At 53.4% G+C, this 21,986-nt stretch overlaps 1 protein-coding gene across 3 annotated transcripts in view; it reads right to left on the bottom strand.

The window, feature by feature from the left end:
• The window catches only part of SYNPO (synaptopodin), a 38,506-nt gene that overhangs the window by 13,354 nt on the left and 3,166 nt on the right, over positions 1 to 21,986 (bottom strand). The window contains exon 1 of one of the 3 annotated variants that reach the window (XM_070793858.1): positions 19,283 to 19,436. The exons of 1 other annotated variant lie outside the window; for it this stretch is intronic. The gene's annotated coding sequence lies outside the window, so the exon portion shown is untranslated. Of the gene's footprint in view, positions 1 to 2,731; positions 2,867 to 19,282; positions 19,437 to 21,986 lie in introns of those variants that run through there. One more of the 3 variants, XM_070793860.1, reaches the window with a different exon arrangement.

The raw sequence follows: 21,986 nt of genomic DNA, 5'->3' as shown, positions 1-21,986 counted from the left end.
CATACTGATTGGGCTCTTACTGTGTACCCAGACATGGACTTCACACATACTATCTTATTTAATTTCTGAAACGATTCTATGAAGCACAAATTACTATCATTCACTTAAAAAAAACAAAACCTTTTTATTTATTTTTGGCTGTGCTGAATCTTTGTTGCTATGTGTGTTTTCTCTAGTTGTGGGGAGTGGGGGCTACTCTCTAGCTGTGGCATTTGGGCTCAGCAGTTGCGGCTCCCAGGCTCTAGAGCACAGACTCGGCAGTTGTAGCACATGAGCTCAGTTGCTCCTCGGCATGTGGGATCTTCCCAGATCAGGGATCAAACCTGTGTCTCCTACACTGGCAGGCAGATTCTTTACCACTGAGCCACCAGGGAAGCCCCTATGATTCACTTTTTAGTGACGAGAAAACCAAGGCTCAGAGATAATGCCCAAGGTCACAGAGCCGGAAAGCAGGGGCGGGCTGGGCTCACCCCTGGCTCTCAGGACTCTAGGGAGCACCAGGCTTTCCAGCCAGCAGTTTCCACAGTGCCAAGCTCCTAGACAGGGCCTCAGTGTGTGTATAATTCAGACCTTCCAAAGCCTCTGTGCTTCTGTTTTGTTTTTCTCTTCGCTTCTCTGTTTCAGTCCTATCCCAAGGCTGGTTCTCAGGGTCACAGGGCTAGAAAATGCTCCAGTGTCAGAGCATGAAGGGCCCTCAGGGAGAAGCTGGCCTGGGAGGCTTTAGAGAGGGAGAGGGTCAGAGAGAAGGCCATGGGCCAGGACCTGGTCTGCTGACCTCCAGCCAGCCTGGAACCCTTCCCCCCGCTACTGTTCCCAGACCAGAGGAACCCAGCAGAAAAGGCCAGGGGGTGAGACAGCCCTGCCTCCGAGGGAGCTCCCGTACCCCCATCCAAGCCCGCAGTGACTCCATGGAAAAGGAATTTGGCAGGAGGCTTGGACCAGGCCCAGCCAGCAATCCAGACGACTTTTGCCACCCTGCACAAACAAAGCTGAGAGAATGGGGGGCTGGGCCAACTACAGGCACCTCAGGTCCCCCCACTGCAGGGCATCAGGGGCGGCAGCTCCATCCCAAATTCCCCAGACTAGGGAACTGCCACCCCTGGTGATGCCCCAGCCAGCTGGGTTCAAGATTGTGGTCCCCAGTGTCAGAGACACAAGAGATGGCTGTGGCCCACAGCGGGTAGTCCCCTTGTTGAGCCCCCAGTCTTCTTGCACCCGTAAAAGCCGTAACACCCCCCTCTTCTCCCAGCCTCTTCAGTGGTGATCCTTGAAAGACCGACCCTTCTGGAGATGCAGGGATGAGGGCAGAGCTGCCCCAGGGTCAGGAGACCTGGGTCTGACAGGGTTGAATCCCTAAGTGGGGAAGGGGAATAAGAAGCCCTGAGTACACCCCTAGAGTGAAGCTCGCAGTGGCTGCTGCAATGACTGAGCCCTCAGCGGCCCACTGTAATGTGCTGCGCCATGCACTTTATGCCCATCATCTCCTTCGATCCGCCCAACAATCACGAGGAATAAGTACTGTTATTCTTCCCAGTTTGCAAATGAAACTAGAGCTCAGAGAAACCTGCCCAGGGTCATATGACTTGTAAATAGCAGAGCTGGGATTCAAAACTCCCAAGCCTGGTTGCTGAATCTCATTTCTTAACCACCTTGCCTTCCGGACCCTGACTCTGGTGGGAGGGGAATGGATAGAGGCTCTAGTGCTCTCCGATGCTGATCTGCGGGCCCCTCTGTTCCCACATCTGACAGTCGGCACCCACCATGATGTTCTCTCCTCTGCATATGCAGCTGCCTAAAGTGGCTGATGCTTTCTTCCCCTTCTTCGTCTCAAGAGAAGAGCTGATAAACTCATTGTTACTAAGGGGGAAATGACTGTTAGGACATAAAAAACTAGTGGAGTGGAAAGAGCACTGTGGGGAGTCAGGAGACCTGAATTCGAGCTGTGCCCAGGCGGCGATAAGCCCTTTCTCTCACCCCATCACTTCTGTTGGCAGCTGTCTGTTCTGCTGACCATCAGGCCTCTTGACCGAGGATCCAAAGGAGGGAGGCGGGGCAGGTGAACGGAGGCCAGAGCAGAAGGTCAGGACAGGGAGAGAATTCAAGGAAATGCTTCTTCACACGGCTGCCGTCAATGGGAGTGCCTGGGCCCCAAGCAGGGTGGAGAGGGTCGGGAAGCCAGAGGTAGGAAGGGAGACTGGCTGGAGACAGCCCATTGTGGCTGCCTGGAAGTCTTGGCAATGGGACAGGTAAACAGGCTGGGTAAACTGCCCCCCTGTGGGGTCAGGAAAGAACCAATGGCTGGCCGCTGCACAACTTCAGCCTCAGCTGGGGGCAGGAAGATGAACTGGGCCTGAGTAATGGCCTGGCTACCTTGCCAGCCCCTGCCCCACATCCTCCCTACTGAAAGGAGGAAATGACACAGGCTCCTTTCCCTGGGGAGTTCTCCATCCACGCCAAAGTCCTGGTGAGCACAACCTGACTGAGTCCCGGCAGACTGCCAGGTCTCTTCTCAGAGGCGAATAATTCATACTAAGGTGAGAAGGACTGCCAGATGGGAGATGATAGGAATGAAAGTGGAGAGCCCCAGACCTAGCTCCAGCCTTGCCATCAACAGGCTGGCAGAAGTCATTGCATGCCTCTCCCTTAATGCCCCGGGGGGACCTGAGACCAGAGAAGGATGCCCTATGCCCTGAGTCACACACCCCAAACCACCGAGACTCGCTTTACTCACTCTGGCAGGGTCCTCCCTGCTGTCCTGCGCCCCCCTGGATGCCGAGCCGGCCTCGGTTCTGAAAGCCTTCTGGAAAGGCAGCCCATCGACTAGCTGACAGAGAGGAAAATCCTACATCGACGGCAACGCAGAGGAGCTGGATCTGACTTCTCTCCTCCACAGATGACTCAGCCTAGCTCTTTATCAGGAAAACCGATTTTGCAACAGCCTTTTAAATGGCCTCTCCGCCTCCAGTCTCTCCCCCGCCAATCTACCCGCCCCAAGCTGCCAGATTCATCTTTCTCCCTCCTGACTCCACTTGTGTCAGGCCTCTCTCCTCCTCTCCAGGACGTGGGGCGTCAAGCAGCCAGGCCTCATCCTGGCAGTCAGGGCTTGCCCAAGAGCTTGCTCACTGCTCCCTGCATCCTCAGCAAGGGTCACAGGGGGTCCAAAGGCGCGTATGTCCCTCACCTGCCCTGTGAGTTCCAGCCTCTGCTATGGGTCTGCACAGACCCCTCCACCCAGAACACTGCTCTGTCTCCTGTCCTTTCTATAGCTTCAGTCCTCAGATCATCCAGGTTTTATCTGCACCACTTAACAACCTCATCACTTTGCATATTATTCGTTTGAGTGAGAGTTCTCCTCCAGGGCATGCTCACCACATGCCCCATGCCAGGCCTTTCCTTCATTTACAGCAGCCAGGAGGACAGTGGTCCCCTCAGCTCTGCATTAGAGAAGAAATGGACTCGGAGGGGTGAAGTGACTTGCTTAAGGTGGCATGGCTAGTCAGAGGCAGAGGTGGGATTCAAACCTAGGGTTGCCCAGCACCAGCCCAGGACCCATCACATGGGCCGTGCTGCCTCCTCCCAACGTCTTGCTTTGCAGCAGTCAGGGTCTGGGTCTGATTTCCCCCAGAGAGCGCAAGAGCCTAGGGGCAAGGGTCTCAACTGCTTCTGCCTTGTCCCCTGCACCTTTCCTGGGGGCTTGCAGAAATGATGAAGTCGATGAGGATGCCACAGCCAAGGGAGTTGCTCCAGACACTGCCAAGCCAAAGGTGTAGCTTGTGTGCTCTTGTTGAATCCTCACGGCAACTCATAAAGGAGGCCCCCTTTCTGCTGTTCTAGGGATGAACAAAACAAGACCAGAGAATCGGCAAACTCACCCCAGGTCTCCCATCCAGCCAGAGACAGGCAGAGTGGAGCTGGAGCTGGGAGGCGGACTGATTCCACGCCCGGGCCCCTCCTTCTTAAGAGCTCTGCCCACAAAGCACAGTCTCCCCACCTACTGTCCCAGGCCCAGCCCAATTGCTGCTTCCTCCAGGAAGCTCCCATCAACCCATTCAGACTCCTAGATCAATGCTCCTGCCCTGTTCCACCTGGCCCAGGGGCCTCCAAGAGGACGGGGTTTAGAGGAAACAGACTGAGGAAGCCAAGGAACCAAGGCCCAAAGAGAAGGAGGCTGGGACTGGTCCAGCTCCTGTATCTCCTGCTGGCAGGGGGTTGGGATCAGGCAGCACAGGATGGGTGGGCCAAGTCAAGGGCCCCCAGGTCAGATTGGCATGGGCCTTGGTGAGCAGCTAACCCTGTAGTCCACAGGCACTGATCACTGCTGGTTGATGCTGTGTGGTCCTCCTCTGCTGAAGGCCAGGAGCCATCACCTTCTTCCACCTACTCTACTAGCTAGTAGAGGCAAGCTCAGCCCCAGATGCACAGCAAACTGGAAAGGGTTGGTTCCCAGGGAGCCAAGCTCAGACCCAGGCTCCCCCTCCCAGTCGAGCCCTGCTGAACCAGGCCTGCTCCCACCCCCAAGCCCTCTCCTTTCAGCAGCCTCCATCTTCTCTGCTCAGGGAGCCTTGAGTGTACAGAAAGGACTACAGCACCCTACATTTCCAGAGAAAACACTTGATCCAGGAGACAAACAAGTGGTGAGCGAGGGCAGAGGAGAGAGAATTTCCCCCAACCTGTGCCTCTCCCACAAGTAGAGCGGGGTCCAGTCTATCTCAGGGTCCCCAGTACCCAGCCCAGGTGTACCAAGTCGCTTCAGTCATGTCCAACTCTGTGTGACCCCATGGACTGTAGCCCTCCAGGCACCTCTGTCCATGGATTCTCCAGGCAAGAATACTGGAGTGGGTCGCCATGCGCTCTTCCAAGGGATCTTCCCAACCCAGGGATCGAACCCACATCTCGCATCTGCCTGCATTGGTGGGAGGGTTCTTTACCACTGATGCCACTGGAAAGCCCAAATATAGCCTTTCCTCTTGGTTCTGTGGCAGCCTGTAGCCATAGCTGTTCCCATCCTCTCCAGACTCAGCAGAGGTCATCACCCAGGAGGGCTCCCACAATCCAAATCCACCTCCCATTTTACTCCACCAGGCATCCCAGGAGACGAATTCTAGATTTGTCTAGGTCTCAGATTCCTTGAGATCCTAGATCCCAGATCTAGAGAGTGGTTTCTGGAGGAAGCAGGGAAAGGAAAGAGAAAGGTAGTAACAAGCCCGTAGGTGAAAAGGGAGATGAAACTCAAATGGCAGTGTTAGATCCAAGAGGCAAAATATTCCATTGAGTGCCAGGAGAACATAGAGCCTAAAAGAGAGATGAATGAGGATGAAGCAACCTGGGAAGTCTTCCTGGAGGAAGTGGCATATGCCCTCCTTCTGAAAAGATTGAGTTGTGGAAGCATTCCAAGCAATGGAGCAGCCTTATGGAGGCTGGAAAGCTCAAGACAATCCCCACCTGACTCCCCTACCCCACCTCTACTCATAACCCAAGTCAAGACAGCTGGAGAGGAAAGCACCTCTGACGGGGGGATACACCCCACTCATTAGGCTTGCCCAGAGGCTGATGGTGACTGGGATGGTCCAGGTTGAGCTCCAGGGAGCTATGTACATGAGCAGGCTCATGCTCAGAGCCCAGAAGCACCATGGTATCTTCCCTGGGCCTCCGGGTGGGTTACATAACCGCCCCACTGCTGGGGCCACAGATTCAGCCGGGACCCTCCTCCGCCTCCACCTCCCCAGCCATCTGTCTGTGCTGCTTCCCTCTCATAGAGGAGGCCGCCGCACTGCCGAAAGCAAGGCCAGCACCCTGTGGTAAATTCCCCACATTCCTTCCTCACAGAAAAATAAATAAGGAGGAGAAAAAACCCTGGAGGAATGATAATGACGGCCCCAGCACGCAGCAGTCCCAGCTTGCTGCCCTGCCCGCCCTGTAGAGCAGAGCCTGTCCTGGGGACGAGGGTGGGCACGCTGCTGCCTCTCCCTAGGAGGCATCCTCACTGCAGGCCTGGGGTAGACAGCTCGCCTTTCTGCAGCTCCCCTAGCCCTGTCAACTCACTTTTGGTCTCAGGTTCACTCATATCTGCTGAGGAAGGCGCTGGGAATCTTAAGTGGTCTACCCTCTCACTGCTGTATCTATTCAGCCTGCCCGCCCTCCCTTAGACAGCCCTCCTTTACCAAATCCAACCAGAGGTGCAGCCTGTTCCCTTCCCATGTCCTGCTCAACAGAGCATCCTGTGAGGGTTGCCTTTAGTACGTCACTTCACCTCTGGGTCTCAGCTTCCTTATTAGGAAACTAGAGCTGATTATATCTGCTTTGCAGAGTCACTGCTGAGCAAATGAAATGCAGAAATTATTTCTATAGCATAAAACACTGTGCATACCTGAGGGGGATTTAAATTCAGCCTTTGCACAAACCTACCTCTGTATAATTCTCCCAGGCTAGGCTGCTGGATGTCTCCTTCCCCCTTCCAGCTATCTCTGGGTCTGGTCTCCCTCTTCTGTTCACAATCAGGCACAGTGCAACCTTTCCCTCCCCCTGACACCCCTCCCACTCCAGCATCCTCTCAGCAAAGGTGCTCTAGTGTCAACCTCTAGCTAACATGCTGTGGCAGGGGAGAATCAGGTTTGAATCCCAGGTCTGTTTCTTGCTGGATTTGAGTGCCCAGGCCCCCTTGGAGTGGCCCCCAGACCCAAGACTCCTGGGAGGGAAGGTGTGGTCGAAGCTCCCACCACTCAGTATGTAGTCCTGCAGCCCTGAGTGGGCAGAAGGCTACCAATTCCTCCCATGCCATTCGCCAGTTACTGGGTGTATCTGGCTCCCCTCCAGCCAGAGGAGAGGCTGAACCATCCAGCCCCACCCTCCCCTTGTCCTTCACACTGCAAAAGGAAAGCAGACTGGAGATCAGAAAGCAGATCAGAAAATTTGGTTCTAGTGTCTGTTCTGTCACAGTATGGACTAGATGTTGGACTAGTTCCTGATCTTCTTTGAGCTTCATTTTGTCCATGCGTTTCAGAGAAGACATCAGACTTCTCTGATTCCCAGTGAAGTTACCCCCTTCACTGGGAAAGCAGTGATCCCCAGAGTGTGGCACCTCCATACCTTGAGTGGGAGCAAAAGGAAAAGTTATGACCAACCTAGATAGCATATCGAAAAGCAGAGACGTTACTTTGCCAACAAAGGTCCGTCTAGTCAAGGCTATGGTTTTTCCAGTGGTCATGTATGGATGTGAGAGTTGGACTGTGAAGAAGGCTGAGTGCCGAAGAATTGATGCTTTTGAACTGTGGTGTTGGAGAAGACTCTTGAGAGTCCCTTGGACTGCAAGGAGATCAGCCCTGAGATTTCTTTGGAAGGAATGATGCTAAAGCTGAAACTCCAGTACTTTGGCCACCTCATGCGAAGAGTTGACTCACTGGAAAAGACTCTGATGCTGGGAGGGATTGGGGGCAGGAAGAGAAGGGGACAACAGAGGATGAGATGGCTGGATGGCATCACTGACTCGATGGACGTGAGTCTGAGTGAACTCCGGGAGTTGGTGATGGACAGGGAGGCCTGACATGCTGCAATTCATGGGTTCGCAAAGAGTCGGACACGACTGAGCGACTGAACTGAACTGATACTTAACATCTTACTAGTTATGTAAATTTCACGCGTATATTGGAAAAGGAGTATAATAAACACATCAAAGGTATATTACTGCTTGCTGCTGCTGCTGCTAAGTCGCTTCAGTCGTGTCCGACTCTGTGCGACCCCATAGATGGCAGCCTACCAGGCTCCCCATCCCTGGGATTCTCCAGGCAAGAACACTGGAGTGGGTTGCCATTTCCTTCTCCAATGCATGAAAGTGAGACGTGAAAGTGAAGTCGCTCGTTCATGTCCAACTCTTCATGACCCCATGGACTGCAGCCTACTAGACTCCTCCGCCCATGGGATTTTCCAGGCAAGAGTACTTAGGGGGAGGTAAAAGTGGATATCTCAGTAACAAAAGTTAGACAATTTAAAGGAAACAAGTAAGTACAGGTGGTGCATGAACTCATTCATTCAACTGATATTTATTGCTCACCAGCTAAGGGTCAGGCACTGTTCATAGCTATGAAGAGAAATAGACAAATCCCTGCTTGCATTCTAGCAGGGGAGCCAAATAATAAACGTATGAGTAACTGTACAACTAAGTCACATGGTAAATTCTATAGAGAAGAATAAAGCAGGAAAAGGAGATACACAGATGGCATGGGGTGGGGAGTGGTGTGCAAAGGTACATAAGGTAATCGAAGTGGACGTCACTGGGAGTCACGTCTGAGCAAAGAAGTGAAGAAGGTGAGGGAGTGAGGCTTGTGCATGTCAGGGGAGACCAGGCAGAGGGAACTGCTAGGGCTAAGGTCCGGAGGCAGGCTCACACCCTGCAGGTTTGAGGATGGTGCATGAAATGTGGAGGTGGGACATGAATAAGGAAAACATTTTCTCAAGTGGCCTTTCTACCTCTGCCCTGCAGGGTCTCGGGGACCCCCCTGCATTGCAACTATTTGCGTGCACACACGCACACACACACCCTGCAACACTCACGTTCTCAATACCTCCTTAATGCTGGCGAGAGCCTAGCCGGCAACAGCATATCCTCCTCCACACACACGTGCACCCACAGAGGTGGCAGAGCCTACACACCAATGTGTGCACACAGAACAACCATACACATGACGTGGAGACACACAGGCACTCAGGTGACAGATTGACACAGACACAACAGGTACACACCCTGTGGGCGGACACATGTGTCTCCCTCTTGCCAGCCTGCCCTGTCTCCAGGTAACGAGGTCACCAGACCACCTTTGTCTGGAGGGCACATGACCTGATGTGTGGTTTCAAATTCCCTTCTCCGCATCTCTGCATCTCAGTCATGGTTTCCCATTTCCAGGTCAACATTAAAATCGGCCACATGATGCTCAAATGTCCTAAGGGATCGTGTTGCTGTGGAAAATGTCCCCCTTTATATCCCTTCAGCAATTAAATGGAAAAGCCATGTAAAATGCCTAGCACAGCATTGTAAACGGTACCAGCAGCTCTGGCATCATTGCTCATCAAAGTCATCTGCATCCCTGGCTTCATCCCTTTAAGGTGCTCAGGGGCAGCTGATGAGTAGGAGGAAGGGCCAGACCAGGAACTTCAGGCCTCGGTTTTAGTCTCTATCTGGTCTCCAACTCACTGTGAAGCCTCAGGCAAGTCCCTTCACCTCTCTGGCCCAGATCAGAAACCTACAGGTGCTGCAGAATTTCTTGGGGTGGGGGGTGTGTGTGTCCAAAATGCTGATTCCTGGGCTGTGCCCCAGAGCCAGGACCACAGAATATTCATGCTAACAGTCTCCCTGAGGGGTTCTGAAGTACTGCCAGGTTGGGGACTCAATGGGCTTTAGAGCAATGATTTTATCTTATTTTTTAATTAAAGAAAAAATTTGGCTGTGGCATGAGGGATCTTAATTTCCCAACCAGGGATTGAACCCGAACCCCCTTCAGTGGCAGTGTGAAGTCTTAATCAGTGGACTACTAGGGAAGTCCCTAGAGCTCCTGATTTTATAAACATGTTTTTAAGTAAATTAACAAATAGGAAAATTCTTGGAACAGAGTCTGGCAAATAGACCCCATGTCAACAGAAAATACATTTAAGAAAATATATTTATATAAATAATTCTATGCAGTAATTATCATTGAATATGTGCACACTTTTATAGCTTTCCTAGCAGCTTCACATCGGCAGAGAAAGAAGTAGAGCAGAGATTGTGATGCTATTTTACAGACCAGAAAACTGAGGCAGAGAAAGTTTGGAATCTCACAGAACACAGGTCTTTGGCTCCCAGCCAGGGTCCTTGGCTTAGCTCCTCTGAGATGTGCCGCCTTGGGGCCTTGTCACCTCATCCCATAAGGCGTTGCCTTCTAGCCCACAGTGGGTATTGTGTACACAGCAAACACAATCCTTTCACCCCAGGTGCTTCTCCTGTCGCTCAGGATTCACTGACAATGGGACAACCTCAGCCAGAAATGCCCTTCTCACCAGGTAATGCAGGGGTTTCCCAAAGCCCTAATGCTCAATGCTACCATTTGATCTGGAATGGTCTTTCTGCTCCAGCCAACCTGAGTTCAGATCCCAGCTGAGCAACCACTACCTGGTATATGCTAAGCCTCAGTTTCCTCCTTGGTGTAGGGGTCTCATAATTCCTATCCTGCCGGGTGATTGGGAAGGTAAGATCTTCCATGTGAAGTTTGCAGCATCTGGCCCGGCACACAGGCTCTTGCGATGACAAAGCACCATTAACTCGCAGGCTAAGTGTGAGCTCCTGGAAGGCAGGAACCCACGCCTACCACGTGCCGTATGCTCGGTTAATATGCGCCGAATGGGTGAGAAATGAGATGATATCGCGAACTTCTTTCTGATTCCCAGCTCGCCATTGTCTTTCATGACCCATTGCCCAGCGTGGGAGCTGGAGGCATGGGGCAGGGATGGTCAGGGCCAGAGGGGGAGGGGCCCTGGGTCCTGGGTCCTGGTAGGGCAGTGATGAAGGCCGCCGGGGAGGGCCGTGTTCTGGGAGACCTGAATGCAATCCTGTTGACTCAGAGGCATAAATAATGCACCAGCACGATCTCTCCTCACCATCCTGTCACGCTAAGAATAGCACCGGCTACCCTTTCAGGGATTTCTCAGGGAACAGAGTAGGACACCAAGATGGGGACAAGCGGGGAAAGGCATTGCTGGACTCTGGACTGTCAAGCGTCCTTTCTTCAAGCCCACTTTTCCAAACCCATTAGTCTGAAGACCCTGGAGGTCAGAGCTGGCCTGGGCAGTCAGGCACCACCCACCCTCTCCCACCAGAATTGCTCCTCTTCCTCCCCACTTCTGATGCCCTCTCAATAAAGCCCGTGCCCCAGGCCCAGCCCCCACGATCCCCCCCTCATTCATGAGATGAATAAGTACAGAGTGGGTGGTTCCCTTCTTATGTATTTCATCTGTAAGACTTTGGAGAGGGAGGAAGATCCTATAGCTTTTAATTAAAACATTTTTTAAGTTTAAAAACGACTGACTTAGAACAGTGATTCTCATACTTTAATGTGCATAGTAATTACTCAGGGATGTGGTTAAGTTGCAGATTCTGATTCAGGAGGTCTGGAGTGGGGCCTCAGAGTCTGCATTTCTAAGAAGCTTCTGGGTGATGCTGATATTGCATCCATGATGGCCATACACTGCGTGCAGGAAAACTCAAGTATTTCTCTATAAAATAGATGGAGAAACCAAGGTCCAGAAATGAATACAATTATGCCCAAAAGCATACAGCAGAGCTCAGCTCACAACGCAGGCCTCCTAACTCCTCCTAGGGCTGGGTCTTAGCAAGGCTTTGGGGTTGAATGAACGTGCCTGGAGTGGAACAGGGGACAGGCCACAGTTTCAGGCAGTGGGCTTTGGTCCAGCGGCAGGCCTTCCTTCAGCCAAAAGCTGAACCTCCTGGTCCACAGGCTCCCACCTGAACAGAGGCATTCAGCTGGAGTGACAGTAGCCTCTAGCCCAAGATCTGGCCCTCCTCAGCTTGCATTCAAGGCCGCAGGGACTGGAACCCTCCTGGGAGGCAGGATGAAAATACGGACTATTAGAATGCAAACAAGATCCAGGCAGAGGAAGGTCAGGTGTGAGCACTCTGCATTGTCATCCTGTGAAGTGGTTGGGGGAGCGTGCAGGGGTCTGCTGCACAGTCAGGATGGGAATGGGAGGGAAAACAGAAAAGAAAGGAGGCAAGACCAGCCTCTAAGACCAGCACTAGGAACAGCTCCTCCCTTCTAGGCTCGGCCTCAAGCCCCTTTGCTGGCTCCAGGCCCCGCAAGACAAGCCTTACTGCCCCTCCAGGCTGCGCTGCAGCTCCCCTCATGGTGTCTGCCCTCCCTACACTCCAGCCATGCTGGCCTTCCTTCAAGGACTCAGACAGGCATCAAGCACTTTGCACCTCAGGGCCTTTGCACTGGCTGCTACTCCTCCCTAGAACCCTCTCTCCCCATGTCCCTCAGTTGTCCCTTTCTGGTTATACCTCTCCTTGAGGTCTGTTGACAGGTCTCAGGGAGGACGCACCTTTCCTAGGAGGTCACATTCCTCCCACAGCACCTTCTACCTCTCCTCCAAATTCTCATGAGATTTGTAATTCCATCAATATTTGTTTTAATGTCAGTCTGTCCTGCCCCATGGTCAGGAGCCCCTTCAGGGAAGGGACCTCGACTGTCATTTCTCTGCTGTATCCCTGCCCCCATGCCTAGGCCATTTTTGTTGGTATTTAGTCACTAAGTCATGTTCCACTCATTGTGACCCCACGGACTGCAGCACGCCAGGCTTCCCTGACCTTCCCTGACCTACTGCCCAGAGTTTGCTCAAACTCATGTCCATGGAGTTGGTGATGCCATCCAACCAACTCATCCTCTGTCACCCCCTTCTCCTCCTGCCCTCAATCCTTCCCAGCATCAGGGTCTTTTCCAGTGAGTTGGCTCATTGCATCAGGTGGCCAAAGTATTGGAGCTTCAGCATCAGTCCTACCAGTAAATATTCAGGGTTGATTTCCTTTAGGATTAACTGGTTTGATCTCCTTGCTGTCCAAGGGACTTTCAAGAGTCTTCTTCAGCACCATAGTTTGAAAGCATCAGTTCTTCAGTGCTCAGCCTTCTTTATGTACAACTCTCACATCTGTATGTGACTACTGGAAAAACCATAGCTTTGACTATACGGACTTTGGTTGGCAAAGTGATGTCTCTGCTTTTTAATATGCTGTCTAGGTTTGTCATAGCTTTTCTTCCAAGGAGCAAATGTCTCTTAATTTCATGGCTGCAGTCACCGTCTACAGTGATTTTGGAGCCCAAGAAGATAAAATCTGTTGCTGTTTCCTCTTTCCCTCCATCTATTTGCCATGAAGTGATAGGACCGGATACCATGATCTTAGCTTTTGAATGTTGAGTTTTAAACCAGCTTTTTCACTCTCCTCTTTCACCTTCATGAAGAGTCTCTTTAATTCCTCTTTGCTTTCTGCTATTAGAGTGGTATCATCTGCATATCTGAAGTAATTAATATTTCTTCCAGCAATCTTGATTCCAGCTTGTGCTTCATCCAGTCCAACATTTTGCATGATGTACTCTGCATATAAGTTAAATGAGCAGGGTGACAACATACAGTCTTGACGTACTCCTTTCCCAATTTTAAGCCAGTCCATTGTTCCACGTCTGGTTCTAACTGTTGTTCTTGACCCGCACACAGGTTTCTCAGGAGGTAGGTAAGGTGGTCTGGCATTCCCATCTCTTTCAGAATTTTCCACAGTTTGTTGTGATCCACACAGTCAAAGGCTTTAGCATAGTCAATGAAACAGAAGTAGGTATATTTTTTGGAATTATATTGCTTTTTCTATGATCCAATGGATGCTGGCAATTTGGTCTCTAGTTCTTTGGCCTCTTCTAAATCCAGCTTGTACATCTGGAAGTTCTTGGTTCACATACTGCTGAAGCCTAGCTTGAGGGATTTTGAGCATTACCTTGCTAGCAGGTGAAATGAGTGCAATTCTACAGTAGTTTGAATATTCTTTGGCATTGCCTTTCTTTGGGATTGGAATGAAAATCGACCTTTTCCAGTCTTATGGCCATGACTTATGGCCTAGGCCATAGTTGGGCTGAATAAACATTTGCTGACTGAATGAGGGAACAAATGAATAAAAACAGTGCTCACATCTACCTCCGTGGTTCTCAGTGACTGTTCTTACCCTGGAGAAGCTGTAAGGGACTAGGACTTGGAAGATGATGTGGTTCTAACCCTCTGCCCTGCTACACTCCGGCTGAGTGGGCTTCACAGGGCACATCACCTCTCTGAATGGGGAGCGCTGGTGGTCACGTCTAAATGAGCAGGGGAATCTGAGAAAGGCTCTGGAAGCAGGAAAGAGCTTTAGCTGGTAACACTGCTCCTCCGTGTTTGAGGCCAGAGTGGCAAAGGGCTGCATTCAAGGCCACACAGCCAGTGTGTGGGGATGCCAGACCTCCACCCCCCCTACCCACTGCACAGCTTAAAGCCAACAGGCCCACCCAGGCCCAGTGAGGGCACCATCTGCCTGGAGGTGGGGCAGGGGTGGAGGAGGAGAGGCGAGGTGGCTGGGAGCATCCAGCCTCAGGCCCAGAGCCAGTGCTGGGGTAGGCGGGGCCTCCTGCAGGAGCCCTGAGTGGGGCCTGGCAGCTGGGCATTGGGAGCCAACTGGCGAGAACTGGGCGGTGGCAGGCCTGTTCCTCATGCGCGTGACAGTCTATTTTTTAATCAGCACCCTCCCCATCCCCCAGCTTCATGTGCCGTCCTCAAAGGTGCCATGTCAGGAATCACGTCCTGGCTGAGACCAGGGGCCACCTTGGCCATCGGTGGGAGGGTCCCCAAGTTCCACATCCTCATGAAGCCCACGAGTCCTGAGCAGCCTGGAAAGTATGAGAGGAGACTCAGGGATCCTGTGTGACAGGCTCAGGCCTGGGGCCTGGGGCCTTGGGCCTGTCCCTGGACTCTCTGACCTCAGTTTCGCCCGTCCATCCAGTGATGGGAGTCATGCCAGACTCCATGGGGGGGTGTATTACAGCTCCAGCTTTGGGATCCACTCAGGCGTCACGACCGACACTAAGGATGCCCGCTCGTCAGGCCCTGGCAGAGCCTCCCGTGCCCACAGCACTCCCAGTGCACTCGATCCTCCCCAACCTGCTCCCAGAGGAGGGGAGAGGGGAAGACAAGAGGCTGAGCTGGCTCAAGGGTGCACCTCAGAACCCCAGACCCAGGGAGGCTCCTCCTTCCAGCACCTAGGGGGCAGGGATGATGAGGGTCAGAGGGGAATGACTTATGTTCTCAAGCACGTGGCTTGGCCCCTCTGAGCCTCTGGCACTCCATAAGACAGGAGAGAGCATGCTGTACTGGAGTTAAGCACAAAGGCTTTGGGGCCAAAGGCCTGATTTTGAACCTGGCCGGTCACCAGCTGTGTGACCTTGGGAAGCTCACTTAACCTCTCTGTGCCTCTGTTTCACATCTGTAAACTGTTGATAGTAATAGTACTTATAACAGTACTTACTTCATAGAGTTGCTGACATGTAAAGAACTTAAAACACTCTGGCACACAGTAACCCTAAAAGATAACTATTTCCCAAGAACTTTGGCTTTTTATCTGTCAAACACTTAGTCTCCAAGAGATTTTATTCCAGAGGATTATGTGCAGCCTCACGTAATTCAGTCTCACGTCAGCCCCCTCTCCTATCTCTGGGGCGCATCCAGCCTGCCCCCACCTCCCCCACCCTGGTGGCTGCCCCTCCTGCCAGCCCAGTGGTTTTCGTGTCTGTCGAGCTCTTTCCCACTCACAATCCCCTTCCATCCTTCCTAGTCCTTTCCATAGTAGCTCAGAACCAAAGCCTGCAGCCCCAAGGGAACAAATGATTTGTCCAAGACCACCAGCCTGTTAGCTGAGGCAGAGTGTTCAAGTATCTATTCCTGAAGCTCGATCCAGGTCCTAGCCACTATACTGTGCCCATCCTCCCACTATAAAAACCTGTCTCTGGCTAAACGTCAAAAAGTAACATACACTGAGATACGAGTCTTGAGCGAGTGTCAGTCTTCTCCAGGGCTTGCTATTTTAACAGAGATCAAAACATGATAATACTATTTAAAAGGTAATAGTTATTTTTATCTTCACATTAAATTTTTAGAACAACAGTACAGGATAGGGTCTGCTATTGTTTCTGTTTTATAGACAAGGAAACACAAGCCTAGAGAGGTTATGTAACACGCTCAAGATCTCCCATAAAGCCAGAGAGAGTCCAGGGGTCCAACCCCAGGGTCTGTGTATCAGGCATGCAGGAAGTGGCTAGCACAGGAGTAGACAGAATTTTGCTTCACCTGCAGCAGCCCTGGGAGGCCGGGCAGGGTAGGGTTGGGTCAACACAGCCCTACGCTATACTGCCTCACTGAGTGGAAAAGATGAAGCTAGGATGGTGGAATTACAGGCAGCGGCCAGTTGGTGAAGATTTCATTCCGGAGAGAGGGATTTTGTGCACCTCTGGAGTTACAGGGCCTGGAGGCTGTCCCCATGCTGACTCCTCCTCTGGCCGCACTGGGTAGCAATTGAGCCACAGTGTCCAATGACAGTTCACAAAAGACTCTGAGCTCACACTCACACTCACAGGCCTTACTCAGCAGAGCCCAGCCACCCCATGACCCTCACGGGCCTGGGTTCCTTTGGGTCCACAGCCCGAAGCGCTGAGAGATGAAGGCATTTTCATAACCCACAGCCCATGCCCACCCCACTCCGCACCCCCAGCTCTTAGTTTAGAGTATTTACCATCCTCTGAAACATCTTTCCTCCCAACCAAATTCTTACCATTCTTCTAGATCCAAGTTCTGGACAAGCCAAATCCACAAAGCCTGCCATGACCACACCCTCAAATACCATTCAGGTTTCCGATCAGGTGTCACCTCCGATGAGAGGCCTTCCCTACGCACCAACACGAAGAAGCCCCTCTTAAGTGCTCGCCAAATTTGCAACATGGCTTTTTGTTGTTTTTCATATGACTTTTATCTATCTGAAACTGTCCTGCTGATTTCTTTGCTTTCCTTTTTCTTCTCTCTCTCTCTCCAGTTAAAATGCAATTTGAAGGCAGGAACTTGTCTATCATCACTATTGTAACCCCAGTGCCTAAGGACCCGTGCACCCCCTAATTAGACAGGGACCCTGAGGTCCATACAGGGATTTACCCAAGGTCACGTGGCAGGCAAGTGGCAGAGGTCAGCCTAGCACCTGCACCTCTGCACTGGACCCCCCGCAGCACGTAGCCCGCCCCCATCCCCACCCCAGCTGACCCTCTGCTGACCTGCCTTTTCCTTGCCTTCACACTACAGTGGGGCCAGAGCCTGCCAGGCCTGGGCCGCTGTGCCTCTCCACTGCCCCAGGGGCCTTCAGTGCCCCAGTCTGGGCAGTGTGGCCTGCTTCCCCCTCAGTCCCTCCCTTTCTGGCACCAGCAGCTCCGATGAGCTCATGTCTGGGAGCCTGGGAGCTGCCCTGAAGGAGAAGGTGCCTCCCAGGCCAGGCCCCTAGGCCGGGAGGTGTGTTCTCCCTGGCCCACGGCTGTCCTGGCAGGTGGAGAAAGTGGGCTGACCCCTGCCCAGCCCAGCGCCCAAGGCTGTGGGGTGGGCTCAGGGAAACGCATGTCACCCAGGGAGATGGGACATGACTAGGGCTGGAGAGGAGACGTGAAGGAGGCTCCTCTTGTACTTCTCCTATCTCTCCAGAGGCTCCTCGGCTACACTGGCCCTCCTGCTTGTCGAGGAGCTGCTCTGTCCCAAGGAAAGGGGGCTCTGCTGTCTTCTCCTCACAGAACCCCCCAAGCCAATCTCTTCTGCTCCCTGGTCTCAGTCTCCCCAGCTCTAAAATGGAGAGATTAGATAAAATGCTGACTGAAGAGGCTGGGGATTAGTTGGGAACCAGGCCAGGCTAGAAATGCCACAGGGTTTTTTGTCTTTATTTATTTAGGTTTTTTTTTTTTTTTTCACCTTAGGGGAAAAGTAACAGATAACAAGCGAAGGAAGGAGTTAAAGACCTTATTTTAACCATGTAAATCCTGATTTCAACCACAGTTTCATTTAGGTACTAGACTGGAGAGAAGGGAGGTGGTCCCAAGGGCCAGCCTGCAAAGTGGCGATTGGGAGCCAAGGTTGGCATAGCAGCAAACAATTCACTTTTGGGAAGTTCTCTGAATATCAGACTAGGGTGATTTGTGTCCATTGCCCTCATTGTACAGATAAGGAAGAGAGGAAGAACCAATGCAAGATCCCACTGGGAGACAGAGGCAGGGGTTCCCGCCCCACGCACAGTGTTTTCATCTCCCTCAAGGTGCCATCCCACTGTCTGACATTAACACAACAGGTCTGGGAGGAGGAAGAGGCCATCAGTCTGTCTCTGGTGCTGTCCCCCAAGACAGGATGGGGCCCAGGCCTGGGGTTGGGGACAGGCAGGCTGGCACCTGCAAGGCTTCCAGTCCCTTACCTAGCCTACCCTAGTCCCTCTGAACAGCATCCTATCTCATCCTAATCCTTGCACCATGACAAGGGTGGGGTAACCTCTGACTGCCCCTAAAGCCTCTACCAGTGGCTGCTGTCTTCAATGCAGGTAGCCCCTCAGGGGCCACCCGTCCACCCTCTCACTGGGAGTCAGAGAGGGCAGGGGGCTTGCCCCAAGATCACAGAGCAAAATGGTGTATTCCCGTGCCACCTGCCACTTGGGGTAGGGTGGGGACCGGTTCGCATGATGCTTCCCCACTGTCTCTTGTCCTTTGTGAACAACCCAGACCCACGGAACACAGAAAGTCCTGTCCCCATCCAGAATTAGCTTATAACCTGGAGTGGAGGTGGGGAGGGAGGGAGAAGTTCTCTTCCGAGTTCTCCAAAAGGTCCTGTCAGGGATCTGGACGGAGCCCGCTGAGGCGGCGGTGCAGTGGTTAGTTAGATAGGAGCCCCACCCTTCAGCTGTCCGGCCTCAGCAATCACCTTGGCACACAGGGCGAATTGTGAGAATGTGATGTAGAGCCTGGAGGGCAGTTCCACCTCGCCCCCGTAGGCACTCAGGAGAGGCCTCGATTTCCCCAGGTGGGGCTTGAGCAGGTCCCCCCCCACCCCCCCGCGTGGTTTGCGGTTTGCGGGGCCCAGATCCTGCGCACCTAGCGGGCACAGCGCGGTGGGCACCCGGCCCGCGAGAAGAGGCGGGGGCGCGGGCCCAGCACACGCCGTTCCCTCTGCCCCACAGGCGCCCATGTTGGTCAACCCAGCAAGGAGCCCAACCCAACCCGCCGCTTTCAGCTTTCACGAGACCAGCCGTTCCCCTCTTCCCCAGAACTGGTACGGGTGCTCACACCTCCGGCTGTCGCCCACCTGCGAGCCCGGGGCTATCCCAGCCATGATCTGCTGGCGGCTTGGGGCTCGAGGGCTGGATCTCCCACGCAGCCTCGGGGAGTAGCTGCCCGGCGTCGGGGGTGTTCCCCCCGACCCCCTCCTCCGCCGCTGAGCTGCTTCGAGGCTTCGAGATTTCCCCAGACCCCCTCCTCTGCCGCCCCACTGTACAGGTGGGGAAACTGAGGCCCAGCGTGTAGCAACCACTTGGCCAAGGTCACCCTGCCTGTGGGGACTGGAGCCCAGATTGCACCTCCACCTGGGCGGCGCCCGGACCGACACAGGTGGGAAGGGGAGAGGCTTGCTGGGCGCCGGCACCCCTGCCCGGCCAGCGCCCCTCACTCACCTCCAGCCTCCGCGCCTGGTCCCAGATTTCACTAGCGCCGCCACCTCCGCGCACCTGGCCGCGTCCATCAGCGCGCCCCACCCTGAGCGAGACCCCCCACCGCCGCCCCCACCCCACACCGGTGGCCCCTCGGAGCCTCCGCCACGGCCCCCTCCACCACCGCCTAGCGGGCTGCGTGGGGACCCGGAGCCGGGAGGGCTGGGCGGGCTGGCGAGCCGAGCTCCAGCCGCCCGCTCCCCGGGGCCCTAGCGCCGCCCCTCCCGCCCCGCCCAGCCCTCGGAGGTGCGATTCCCTCCCCCTGGGGCTCGGCCTGCAGTCTCCCCGCGGGTCTCCTCCTCTCTTTCCTCTCCCTGGCCTCACTCTCTACTGCTTGAGTGTGTCTCTGTTTCCTCAATTTCTCTCTCTCTTGGTCGGTCCCTAAATTTTGCTGCTATTTCGCTCAGTTTCTTCTTGTCTCGCATCTATTCACCCCCACCCACTTTCCTCTGTCCTTCCCATTAACTCCATTTTAAATCTGTCTTTGTGATCCTGTCCCCCATAACTGACAGCACCTCCAATATCACCAGCCCGCCAAGTGGGACTTAGGCAAAGGGGGATTGAGGAAGGTTGTCACCTCCCAGGCTGTCTGGGGCCATCCGCTGACTTAACTGGTGAGCCAGCAACAACAGAGGCAGTGATGCTCAGAGGCCCATGACGGGGTCATCATGCATCAGGATCAAGTAGGGATGCTGTGGAAAGTTGAGATCTCACTATCAGGTGCCTCCTCCCAGTGGTGGAAGGGCTGGCGGTGGACTTGGAATAATAAGCACCCTCATTCCCCCAGCAATTCTGAAACAAAACCACACTTGGAAAACGCTGTCCTGGGTTTTCACCAAAGTTTCCCTGGGTTCCAAGTACCCCACCCCCTTACCCAGGATGATTCCACTTGCATGTTTTTTCTATCAGGGTTCTGTGTTTAGATTTCTGCTAGAGGAAGTTGGAAATGTGGTGACGTAAGCCCACCCACCTGAGGTTCTGTGAAATGCAGAGCCGCAAGTGGCCTGGTTTGAGATGTCCCCTGTCCTCAGCGGATGGACTTAGAGTGCATGGGGTCAGTTGACAGACAGGACAAGCCCTCCCCAGCTTCTCCTGACCCTCTGCTTGGCTTCTTGGCCACAGAGAGTTCCTCTGACCCAGTGGCTGCTCTTGTGCCAGGGCTGCCCCAGGTGGCATGGTGGGGGGAGCAGGCACTGACGGGGTTGGGGGATTGGCATCAGGCAGGATTTTGCCAGCTCTGTGAGTGCATGCGCTACAGCCCAGCCTGTGAGAAACCAGGAAACAAACTGTGTGGGAGACAGAGAGAGAGAGGGAGGGAGGCTAGGATTACTGCGTGGGTGGGTATGAAAGTGAAAAAGATGGAGAAAAGGAAGGACAGAAAGTGGTTCGGTCTGTATGTGGGCGTGTGACAGTGGGTGTGCAGAGTGGATATGCCTGTAGAAAAAACGTGTGTGCCTGCAAGAGAGATTGCACAGTGTAGGTGTGTGAGCAAAAGAAAATGGAGAGAAGAACATGCTTTTAACCTGTATCTAAGGGAAGGAATGTGTGTGGTTGTATGTTTGCTGATGGGACTGCTATGTATACAAATTTGATGAATGTGTCCACATGTGAAAGTTAGACCTGCATGAGTGAGGCAGGGGTCTGTGGGAGGGTATGTTCCAATGCCTACCCTATGCACGGGTGTGTTGGTATCTGAGAGCAAGTACGTGTATGCACATGTGTGCAGATGTGAATATATACCCGTGAGTATTTGCATAAGAACGTGGTGTGTAGACATCACTTGCTTGTACCTATGTTTGCAGGGGGTGTGAGTGTGTATGTGTGGGTACATGTGTGAAGTATACGTGAACCTGTGATCCCTGTCTCTATACCATCACCCCTATTATGGTCACCTTGGTGAAGGGAGGGAAGGGGAGTAGGTGGGGCCTTGCCTCTGGCCTCTCTTCCACGGGCCTGAGGAGCAAGGGCCTTGTCCCTGGCCCAGTGACCACTGTTAGCTCTCATCATGGACACTGACTCCTCTACCTCAACAGGATAGACGTGGCCAGGGGCAGGGCTACCCTGACAACCCAGATCCATACCCCCATCTCCACCCCAGAGGCTCAGAGCTGTGTCCAGTAGAGTTGGGAAGGTCTCCAAATCCTCCCGATACCCCAGGCCCCCAAAAACAATGCCTGAAGAGGAGGGAAGGTGGGTCTCCCAAAGCCCTGGGCAGAGGAGGGGTTGGACTGGCAGTGGATCCCTGGTCTCCCTGGGAGGAGAGGGTATGGCTTGGCAGAATCCCCCACCATCCCCCAGAGCCCAACCTTCCCCAGCCCCGTGGGTGAAAAACAGCCTGCTGCCTTGTCTCCATGGAGACAGTGCAGCACAGAGGGTGGTTGAAAGCATGGGCCAGACCTCCCGGGGTTCAAATGTCAGCTCCTCCACCCACCAGCCTAAGACTTTGACTTGTCACTTAAACTTGCTATGCCTTAGTTTCCTCATCTGTGAAACAGTTAAGAAAAGCGTGCACTTCTTAGGGTTGTTTAGAAGATAAGACGAAATAGCCCACACAAAGCATTTAGCCCAGGGCCTGGCAGCTGAACTGGAAGGTAGAAACCCTGGGTTCCAGCTCTAGCTTTGCCACCAGCTTACTGAGTGACCTTGGACAAGCTACTTGCCATCTCTA

Source organism: Bos indicus, chromosome 7 (assembly GCF_029378745.1).
Source record: "Bos indicus isolate NIAB-ARS_2022 breed Sahiwal x Tharparkar chromosome 7, NIAB-ARS_B.indTharparkar_mat_pri_1.0, whole genome shotgun sequence".
NCBI classification, from domain to species: domain Eukaryota; kingdom Metazoa; phylum Chordata; class Mammalia; order Artiodactyla; family Bovidae; genus Bos; species Bos indicus.
This window is presented reverse-complemented; position numbering and strand designations above follow the sequence as displayed.